The following is an 11503-nucleotide window of genomic DNA, read 5'->3' as shown; positions in this document are numbered from 1 at the left end:
TAGTTTGGAGTTAGAACAGATACAGAGAATCAGACGAGTGGTTAAATGATGTTGCGGGGTAACTATACAATATATAAATAATACACATTAATAAATGAAATTTTGATATTTCTATCATACGTTTTAATAGAAATGCAACTAATATAGGTTCGTGAATTCGAGGCCAACCCTGCATTGTTCAATATAGTCATATGTATTTTTTCTACAAAATACATTAGGTGAGTTTCATTTGCCTTTTTACCCTTTATATTTTTAGGCTGAGAATACATGCGCAATTTTTATAAATGTTTTACGAAATAGACACAAGTAATCGAAACTACATTATATGGTTGAATTATCGAAATCGAATATGCCCCTTTTTATTTAGTCTGGTAATCTAAGAATTAGGGAACGGACACCCTAATTGACGCAAACTCTAAAGATAGATCTATCGGGCCCAACAAGCCCCATCCAAAGTACCGGATGCTTTAGTACTTCGAAATTTATATCATGTCCGAAGGAGGATCCCGGAATGATGGGGATATTCTTATATGTATAATGTGAATGTCGGTTACCAGGTGTTCAATCCATATGAATGATATTTTGTCTCTATGCATGAGAGGTATGTTTATGAGAAATAGAAATATGAAATCTTGTGGTCTATTAAAATTATGAAATGATTATTTATGTTAAACTAATGAACTTACCAACCTTTTGGTTGACACTTTAAAGCATGTTTATTCTCAGGTATGAAAGAAGTCTTTTGCTGTGCAATTGCTCATTTTAAAGATATTACTTGGAGTCATTCATGACATATTTCAAAAGACGTTGCATTCGAGTCGTTGAGTTCATCAAGATTATTATTAAGTCAATTATAGTTAGATATATTATAAAATGGTATGCACGTCGTCAACTTTCGATGTAATGAAAGTTTGTCTTTTCAAAAACGAATGCAATGTTTGTAAAATGTATCATATAGAGGTCAAGTACCTCGCGATGTAATCAACTGTTGTGAATCGTTTATAATCGAAATGGACTTCGTCCGGATGGATTAGGACGGGTCTTGACAGTTGGTATCAGAGCAGAGGTTTTAGCGAACCAGGTCTGCATTAGTGTGTCTAACTGATAAGTCGTTAGGAGGCATTAGTGAGTCTGGACTTCGACCGTGTCTGCATGTCAAAAGTTTTGCTTATCATTTCTAGTCGGAAATCATCTGCTTATCATCCTTAGGAAATTACCTCTTATCATTCTTAGTCTAGACACATCTTACTGCAATGATTGCATGAATAGTGTATAGACAAAAATTCGTATCTTATCGTATCTGCTAATCCATATCTTAGCATATCTGTTACTGTAGACCTTGCCTGTCAGCTTCCGTAGATTCCTCTGTAACTTATGGGATTTTAGTATGATATATGCATATGTAAATTATGTATTGCAGGGTACTAATCTATATCCTATAATCTATATCTTATCGAAAATCCTTCATTTGATCGTACGATATGAATCCCTCAACCAGTTCGAGTCCCTCAGATTCTGATAGCTATTCCAATAGTTATTCCGACAGCTATTTCGACATGGATATTCACCTAAGCTCCGAGAGCGGTGTCACCAGAATGAATCAATCAATCAACCATCCCCAATTCATCTGATGGGTTCGTAGTCGACTTAATCAATGGAGACGCGAAGAAGGTGATCCCTTCCACCAACTAAATTCACCTTTTGACAATGAACCTGAAGCGTTTGAAATGTCCCGTTCTTATTGATTAAAAATGTTCCATATTAATTGATTTCGTTGCGAGGTTTTGACCTCTATATGAGACGTTTTTCAAAGACTGCATTCATTTTTAAAACAAACCATAACCTTTATTTCATAAATAAAGGTTTAAAAAGCTTTACGTAGATTATCAAATAATGATAATCTAAAATATCCTGTTTACACACGACCATTACATAATGGTTTACAATACAAATATGTTACATAATCAGTTTCTTGAATGCAGTTTTTACACAATATCATACAAACATGGACTCCAAATCTTGTCCTTATTTTAGTATGCAACAGCGGAAGCTCTTAATATTCACCTGAGAATAAACATGCTTTAAACGTCAACAAAAATGTTGGTGAGTTATAGGTTTAACCTATATATATCAAATCGTAACAATAGACCACAAGATTTTATATTTCAATACACATCCCATACATAGAGATAAAAAATCATTCATATGGTGAACACATGGTAACCGACATTAACAAGATGCATATATAAGAATATCCCCATCATTCCGGGACACCCTTCGGATATGATATAAATTTCGAAGTACTAAAGCATCCGGTACTTTGGATGGGGTTTGTTAGGCCCAATAGATCTATCTTTAGGATTCGCGTCAATTAGGGTGTCTGTTCCCTAATTCTTAGATTACCAGACTTAATAAAAAGGGGCATATTCAATTTCGATAATTCAACCATAGAATGTAGTTTCACGTACTTGTGTCTATTTTGTAAATCATTTATAAAACCTGCATGTATTCTCATCCCAAAAATATTAGATTTTAAAAGTGGGACTATAACTCACTTTCACAGATTTTTACTTCGTCGAGAAGTAAGACTTGGCCACTGTTGATTCACGAACCTATAACAATATATACATGTATATTAAAGTATGTTCAAAATATATTTACAACACTTTTAATATATTTTGATGTTTTAAGTTTATTAAGTCAGCTGTCCTCGTTAGTAACCTACAACTAGTTGTCCACAGTTAGATGTACAGAAATAAATCGATAAATATTATCTTGAATCAATCCACGACCCAGTGTATACGTATCTCAGTATTGATCACAACTCAAACTATATATATTTTGGAATCAACCTCAACCCTGTATAGCTAACTCCAACATTCACATATAGAGTGTCTATGGTTGTTCCGAAATATATATAGATGTGTCGACATGATAGGTCGAAACATTGTATACGTGTCTATGGTATCTCAAGATTACATAATATACAATACAAGTTGATTAAGTTATGGTTGGAATAGATTTGTTACCAATTTTCACGTAGCTAAAATGAGAAAAATTATCCAATCTTGTTTTACCCATAACTTCTTCATTTTAAATCCGTTTTGAGTGAATCAAATTGCTATGGTTTCATATTGAACTCTATTTTATGAATCTAAACAGAAAAAGTATAGGTTTATAGTCGGAAAAATAAGTTACAAGTCGTTTTTGTAAAGGTAGTCATTTCAGTCGAAAGAACGACGTCTAGATGACCATTTTAGAAAACATACTTTCACTTTGAGTTTAACCATAATTTTTGGATATAGTTTCATGTTCATAATAAAAATCATTTTCACAGAATAACAACTTTTAAATCAAAGTTTATCATAGTTTTTAATTAACTAACCCAAAACAGCCCGCGGTGTTACTACGACGGCGTAAATCCAGTTTTACGGTGTTTTTCGTGTTTCCAGGTTTTAAATCATTAAGTTAGCATATCATATAGATATAGAACATGTGTTTAGTTGATTTTAAAAGTCAAGTTAGAAGGATTAACTTTTGTTTGCGAACAAGTTTAGAATTAACTAAACTATGTTCTAGTGATTACAAGTTTAAACCTTCAAATAAGATAGCTTTATATGTATGAATAGAATGATGTTATGAACATCATTACTACCTTAAGTTCCTTGGATAAACCTACTGGAAAAGAGTAAAATGGATCTAGCTTCAACGGATCCTTGGATGGCTCGAAGTTCTTGAAGCAGAATCATGACACGAAAACAAGTTCAAGTAAGATCATCACTTGAAATAAGATTGTTATAGTTATAGAAATTGAACCAAAGTTTGAATATGATTATTACCTTGTATTAGAATGATAACCTACTGTAAGAAACAAAGATTTCTTGAGGTTGGATGATCACCTTACAAGATTGGAAGTGAGCTAGCAAACTTGAAAGTATTCTTGATTTTATGTAACTAGAACTTGTAGAATATATGAAGAACACTTAGAACTTGAAGATAGAACTTGAGAGAGATTAATTAGATGAAGAAAATTGAAGAATGAAAGTGTTTGTAGGTGTTTTTGGTCGTTGGTGTATGGATTAGATATAAAGGATATGTAATTTTGTTTTCATGTAAATAAGTCATGAATGATTACTCATATTTTTGTAATTTTATGAGATATTTCATGCTAGTTGCCAAATGATGGTTCCCACATGTGTTAGGTGACTCACATGGGCTGCTAAGAGCTGATCATTAGAGTGTATATACCAATAGTACATACATCTAAAAGCTGTGTATTGTACGAGTACGAATACGGGTGCATACAAGTAGAATTGTTGATGAAACTGAACGAGGATGTAATTATAAGCATTTTTGTTAAGTAGAAGTATTTTGATAAGTGTATTAAAGTCTTTCAAAAGTGTATAAATACATATTAAAACTCTACATGTATATACATTTTAACTGAGTCGTTAAGTCATCGTTAGTCGTTACATGTAAGTGTTGTTTTGAAACCTTTAGGTTAACGATCTTGTTAAATGTTGTTAACCCAATGTTTATAATATCAAATGAGATTTTAAATTATTATATTATCATGATATTATCATGTATGAATATCTCTTAATATGATATATATACATTAAATGTCTTTACAATGATAATCGTTACATATATGTCTCGTTTAAAAATCATTAAGTTAGTAGTCTTGTTTTTACATATGTAGTTCATTGTTAATATACTTAATGATATGTTTACTTATCATAGTATCATGTTAACTATATATATATCCATATATATGTCATCATATAGTTTTTACAAGTTTTAACGTTCGTGAATCACTTGTCAACTTGGGTGGTCAATTGTCTATATGAAACATATTTCAATTAATCAAGTCTTAACAAGTTTGATTGCTTAACATGTTGGAAACATTTAATCATGTAAATATCAATCTCAATTAATATATATAAACATGGAAAAGTTCGGGTCACTACAGTACCTACCCGTTAAATAAATTTCGTCCCGAAATTTTAAGCTGTTGAAGGTGTTGACGAATCTTCTGGAAATAGATGCGGGTATTTCTTCTTCATCTGATCTTCATGCTCCCAGGTGAACTCGGGTCCTCTACGAGCATTCCATCGAACCTTAACAATTGGTATCTTGTTTTGCTTAAGTCTTTTAACCTCACGATCCATTATTTCGACGGGTTCTTCGATGAATTGAAGTTTTTCGTTGATTTGGATTTCATCTAACGGAATAGTGAGATCTTCTTTAGCAAAACATTTCTTCAAATTCGAGACGTGGAAAGTGTTATGTACAGCCGCGAGTTGTTGAGGTAACTCAAGTCGGTAAGCTACTGGTCCGACACGATCAATAATCTTGAATGGTCCAATATACCTTGGATTTAATTTCCCTCGTTTACCAAATCGAATAACGCCTTTCCAAGGTGCAACTTTAAGCATGACCATCTCTCCAATTTCAAATTCTATATCTTTTCTTTTAATGTCAGCGTAGCTCTTTTGTCGACTTTGGGCGGTTTTCAACCGTTGTTGAATTTGGATGATCTTCTCGGTAGTTTCTTGTATAATCCCCGGATCCGTAATTTGTCTATCCCCCACTTCACTCCAACAAATCGGAGACCTGCACTTTCTACCATAAAGTGCTTCAAACGGCGCCATCTCAATGCTTGAATGGTAGCTGTTGTTGTAGAAAAATTCTGCTAACGGTAGATGTCAATCTCAACTGTTTCCGAAATCAATAACACATGCTCGTAGCATGTCTTCAAGCGTTTGTATCATCCTTTCGCTCTGCCCATCAGTTTGTGGATGATAGGCAGTACTCATGTCTAGACGAGTTCCTAATGCTTGCTGTAATGTCTGCCAGAATCTTGAAATAAATCTGCCATCCCTATCAGAGATAATAGAGATTGGTATTCCATGTCTGGAGACGACTTCCTTCAAATACAGTCGTGCTAACTTCTCCATCTTGTCATCTTCTCTTATTGGCAGGAAGTGTGCTGATTTGGTGAGACGATCAACTATTACCCAAATAGTATCAAAACCACTTGCAGTCCTTGGCAATTTAGTGATGAAATCCATGATAATGTTTTCCCATTTCCATTCTGGGATTTCGGGTTGTTGAAGTAGACCTGATGGTTTCTGATGCTCAGCTTTGACCTTAGAACACGTCAAACATTCTCCTACGTATTTAGCAACATCGGCTTTCATACCCGGCCACCAAAAATGTTTCTTGAGATCCTTGTACATCTTCCCCGTTCCAGGATGTATTGAGTATCTAGTTTTATGAGCTTCTCTAAGTACCATTTCTCTCATATCTCCAAATTTTGGTACCCAAATCCTTTCAGCCCTATACCGGGTTCCGTCTTCCCGAATATTAAGATGCTTCTCCGATCCCTTAGGTATTTCATCCTTTAAATTTCCCTCTTTTAAAACTCCTTGTTGCGCCTCCTTTATTTGAGTAGTAAGGTTATTATGAATCATTATATTCATAGATTTTACTCGAATGGGTTCTCTGTCCTTCCTGCTCAAGGCATCGGCTACCACATTTGCCTTTCCCGGGTGGTAACGAATCTCAAAGTCGTAATCATTCAACAATTCAATCCACCTACGCTGCCTCATATTCAGTTGTTTCTGATTAAATATGTGTTGAAGACTTTTGTGGTCGGTATATATAATACTTTTGACCCCATATAAGTAGTGCCTCCAAGTCTTTAATGCAAAAACAACCGCGCCTAATTCCAAATCATGCGTCGTATAATTTTGTTCGTGAATCTTCAATTGTCTAGACGCATAAGCAATCACCTTCGTTCGTTGCATTAATACACAACCGAGACCTTGCTTTGATGCGTCACAATAAATCACAAAATCATCATTCCCTTCAGGCAATGACAATATATGTGCCGTAGTTAGCTTTTTCTTCAATAACTGAAACGCTTTATCTTGTTCATCATTCCATTCAAATTTCTTCCCTTTATGCGTTAATGCAGTCAAGGGTTTTGCTATTCTGGAAAAGTCTTGGATGAACCTTCTGTAGTAACCAGCTAGTCCTAAAAACTGGCGTATATGTTTCGGAGTTTTCGGGGTTTCCCACTTTTCAACAGTTTCTATCTTTGCCGGATCCACCTTAATACCTTCTTTGTTCACTATGTGACCGAGGAATTGAACTTCTTCCAACCAAAATGCACACTTTGAAAACTTAGCGTACAATTCTTCCTTCCTCAATACTTCTAACACCTTTCTCAAATGTTCACCGTGTTCTTGGTCATTCTTTGAGTAAATAAGTATGTCATCAATGAAAACAATGACAAACTTATCAAGGTATGGTCCACACACTCGGTTCATAAGGTCCATGAACACAGCTGGTGCATTAGTTAAACCAAATGGCATGACCATAAACTCGTAATGACTGTAACGTGTTCTGAAAGCAGTCTTTGGAATATCATCTTCTTTCACCCGCATTTGATGATACCCGGAACGTAAGTCAATCTTTGAATAAACAGACGAGCCTTGTAGTTGATCAAATAAGTCGTCGATTCTCGGTAGTGGGTAGCGGTTCTTGATGGTAAGTTTGTTCAACTCTCGGTAGTCGATACACAACCTGAATGTACCATCTTTCTTCTTGACAAACAAAACAGGAGCTCCCCACGGTGATGTGCTTGGTCGAATGAAACCACGCTCTAAAAGTTCTTGTAATTGGCTTTGCAGTTCTTTCATCTCGCTGGGTGCGAGTCTGTAAGGAGCACGAGCTATTGGTGCAGCTCCTGGTACAAGATCTATTTGAAATTCAACGGATCGATGTGGGGGTAATCCCGGTAATTCTTTCGGAAATACATCGGGAAATTCTTTTGCAATGGGAACATCATTGATGCTCTTTTCTTCAGTTTGTACTTTCTCGACGTGTGCTAGAACAGCATAGCAACCTTTTCTTATTAGTTTTTGTGCCTTCAAATTACTAATAAGATGTAGCTTCGTGTTGCCCTTTTCTCCGTACACCATTAAGGGTTTTCCTCTTTCTCGTATAATGCGAATTGCATTTTTGTAACAAACGATCTCTGCTTTCACTTCTTTCAACCAGTCCATACCGATTATCACATCAAAACTCCCTAACTCTACTGGTATCAAATCAATCTTAAATGTTTCGCTAACCAGTTTAATTTCTCGATTCCGACATATATTATCTGCTGAAATTAATTTACCATTTGCTAATTCGAGTAAAAATTTACTATCCAAAGGCGTCAATGGACAACTTAATTTAGCACAAAAATCTCTACTCATATAGCTTCTATCCGCACCCGAATCAAATAAAATGTAAGCAGATTTATTGTCAATAAGAAACGTACCCGTAACAAGCTCCGGGTCTTCTTGTGCCTCTGCCGCATTAATACTGAAAACTCTTCCGCGGCCTTGTTCATTCGTGTTCTCCTGGTTCGGGTAATTTCTAATAATGTGGCCCGGTTTTCCACATTTATAACAAACTACATTGGCATAACTTGCTCCGACACTACTTGCTCCGCCATTACTCGTTCCGACACCATTTGTTCCTTTCATTCTATTAACCCCTGGTCCGTATACCTCACACTTCGCCGCGCTATGACCATTTCTTTTACACTTGTTGCAAAATTTGGTGCAGAACCCCGAGTGATACTTTTCACACGCTGCTTCTGATTGTTGTTGTTGTTGCGGTTATTATTGTTGTTGGGATGATTGTTGTAGTTGTTGTTGTTGTTGTTGTTGTTGTTGTTGTTGGGCCTTTTGTTGTAGTTGCGATTGATGTTGCGATTGTTGGGATAATTGTTGCGATTATTGTTGTAAGTGCTGTTGTTGTTGTTGTATTGGTGATTCTTATCACCGTTTTCCTCCCACTTTCTTTTGACTTGCTTCACATTGGCCTCTTCAGCAGTCTGTTCTTTAATTCTTTCTTCAATCTGGTTCACAAGTTTGTGAGCCATTCTACATGCCTGTTGTATGGAGGCGGGCTCGTGTGAACTTATATCTTCTTGGATTCTTTCCGGTAATCCTTTCACAAACGCGTCGATCTTCTCTTCCTCATCTTCGAATGCTCCCGGACACAATAGGCACAATTCTGTGAATTGTCTTTCGTACGTGGTAATATCAAATCCTTGGGTTCGTAACCCTCTAAGTTCTGTCTTGAGCTTATTGACCTCGGTTCTGGGACGGTACTTCTCGTTCATCAAGTGCTTGAATGCTGACCACGGTAGTGCGTACGCATCGTCTTGTCCCACTTGCTCTAGATAGGTATTCCACCATGTTAACGCAGAACCTGTGAAGGTATGCGTAGCGTACTTTACTTTGTCCTCTTCAGTACACTTACTTATGGCAAACACCGATTCGACCTTCTCGGTCCACCGTTTCAATCCGATCGGTCCTTCGGTTCCATCAAATTCCAAAGGTTTGTAGGCAGTGAATTCTTTGTAGGTGCATCCTACACGATTTCCTGTACTGCTAGATCCAAGGTTATTGTTGGTATGTAGCGCAGCCTGTACTGCGGCTATGTTTGAAGCTAGAAAAGTACGGAATTCCTCTTCATTCATATTCACGGTGTGTCGAGTAGTCGGTGCCATTTCCTTCAAAATTGTCAAATGGAACAAGTTAATCATACAGAATATTAAGAGTAGTTAATAGTATTTCGTAGCATAATATGAACTCATTTATAAAAGCTTTTTCTTCATATTAGCGTTTTATAAGTTTAAATTCGGGTAGTACCTACCCGTTAAGTTCATACTTAGTAGCTAATATACAATTCAACTACTATAATTCTATACGAAAAACTGATTATAATAATATTTCGCGTTCAAACTTTTATACAATATTTTACAAACTTACAATACCGCTTATTTTACATAAAGCATGAAATATAGCACACAATAACTTTGATACAAGATAGTTGTGAAGATAATTCTAGCTAGTACACAAGTCGTTCAGCAAAGGCAATAAAGACACGTAATTCATACGTCCAGAAACAAGTCATGCATTCTGGTTTTACTAGGACTACTTCCCATCCTTGGTCTTGTGGAACATAACCGTTATGGCCGTTGATAAGACAGCGTGTTGTAACGTCGTCAAAGGGAAGAGGGTTACGTAATGTCCAACAGTCCTGTAACAATCTAAAAACCTCATTTCTTACCCCAATTACCGACTCCGTCACTTGTGGGAACGTTTTGTTTAATAGTTGTAGCCCGATGTTCTTGTTCTCACTTTGGTGAGAAGCGAACATTACTAATCCGTAAGCATAACATGCTTCTTTATGTTGCATGTTAGCCGCTTTTTCTAAATCACGAAGTCCAATATTCGGATATATTGAGTCAAAATAATTTCTTAACCCATTGCGTAAAATAGCATTTGGGTTCCCCGCAATATATGCGTCAAAGTAAACACATCGTAACTTATGGATTTCCCAATGTGATATCCCCCATCTTTCGAACGAAAGCCTTTTATAAACCAAGGCATTCTTGGAACGTTCTTCGAATGTCTTACAAACTGATCTCGCCTTAAATAGTTGTGCCGAAGAATTCTGACCAACTCTAGACAAGATTTCATCAATCATGTCTCCGGGTAGGTCTCTTAAAATATTGGGTTGTCTATCCATTTTGTGTTTTTATACTGTAAAATAGACAAGAGTTAGATTCATAAAAAAGATACTTATTAATACAAGTAATTTTTACATATATCATAAAGCATAAGCACACTATATTACATATATTACACCACACGAATACAACTATCTTATTCCGACTCGCTTGTTTCTTCTTCTTCGGTTTTGGTTCGTTTTGCCAAGTTTCTAGGGATATATGATGTTCCCCTAATACTAGCCGTTATTTTCCACATTGGTTTAGAAAAACCTGGTGGTTTAGAGGTTCCCGGGTCATTGTTACAACTTAAGGACTTCGGGGGTTGACGATACATATAAAGTTCATCGGGGTTGGAATTAGATTTCTCTATTTTTATGCCCTTTCCCTTATTATTTTCTTTTGCCTTTTTAAATTCAGTTGGGGTAATTTCTATAACATCATCGGAATTCTCGTCGGAATCCGATTCATCGGAGAATTGATAATCCTCCCAATATTTTGCTTCCTTGGCGGAAACACCATTGACCATAATTAGCCTTGGTCGGTTGGTTGAGGATTTTCTTTTACTTAACCATTTTATTATTTCCCCCACCGGTTCTATTTCTTCATCCGGTTCCGATTCTTCTTCCGGTTCCGATTCTTCTTCTGGTTTCGACTCTTCTTCCGGTTCCTCTTCGGGAACTTGTGAATCAGTCCACGAATCATTCCAATTTACATTTGACTCTTCATTATTATTAGGTGAGTCAATGGGACTTGTTCTAGAGGTAGACATCTATCACATAATATCAAACGCGTTAAGAGATTAATATATCACATAATATTCACATGTTAAAAATATATAGTTTCCAACAAAATTTATTAAGCAATCATTTTTTCAAGTAAACACGGTCGAAGTCCAGACTCACTAATGCATCCTAACAA

The sequence above is a fragment of the Rutidosis leptorrhynchoides genome, chromosome 9 (assembly GCF_046630445.1).
Source record: "Rutidosis leptorrhynchoides isolate AG116_Rl617_1_P2 chromosome 9, CSIRO_AGI_Rlap_v1, whole genome shotgun sequence".
Classification (NCBI taxonomy): Eukaryota; Viridiplantae; Streptophyta; class Magnoliopsida; order Asterales; family Asteraceae; genus Rutidosis; species Rutidosis leptorrhynchoides.
This window is presented reverse-complemented; position numbering follows the sequence as displayed.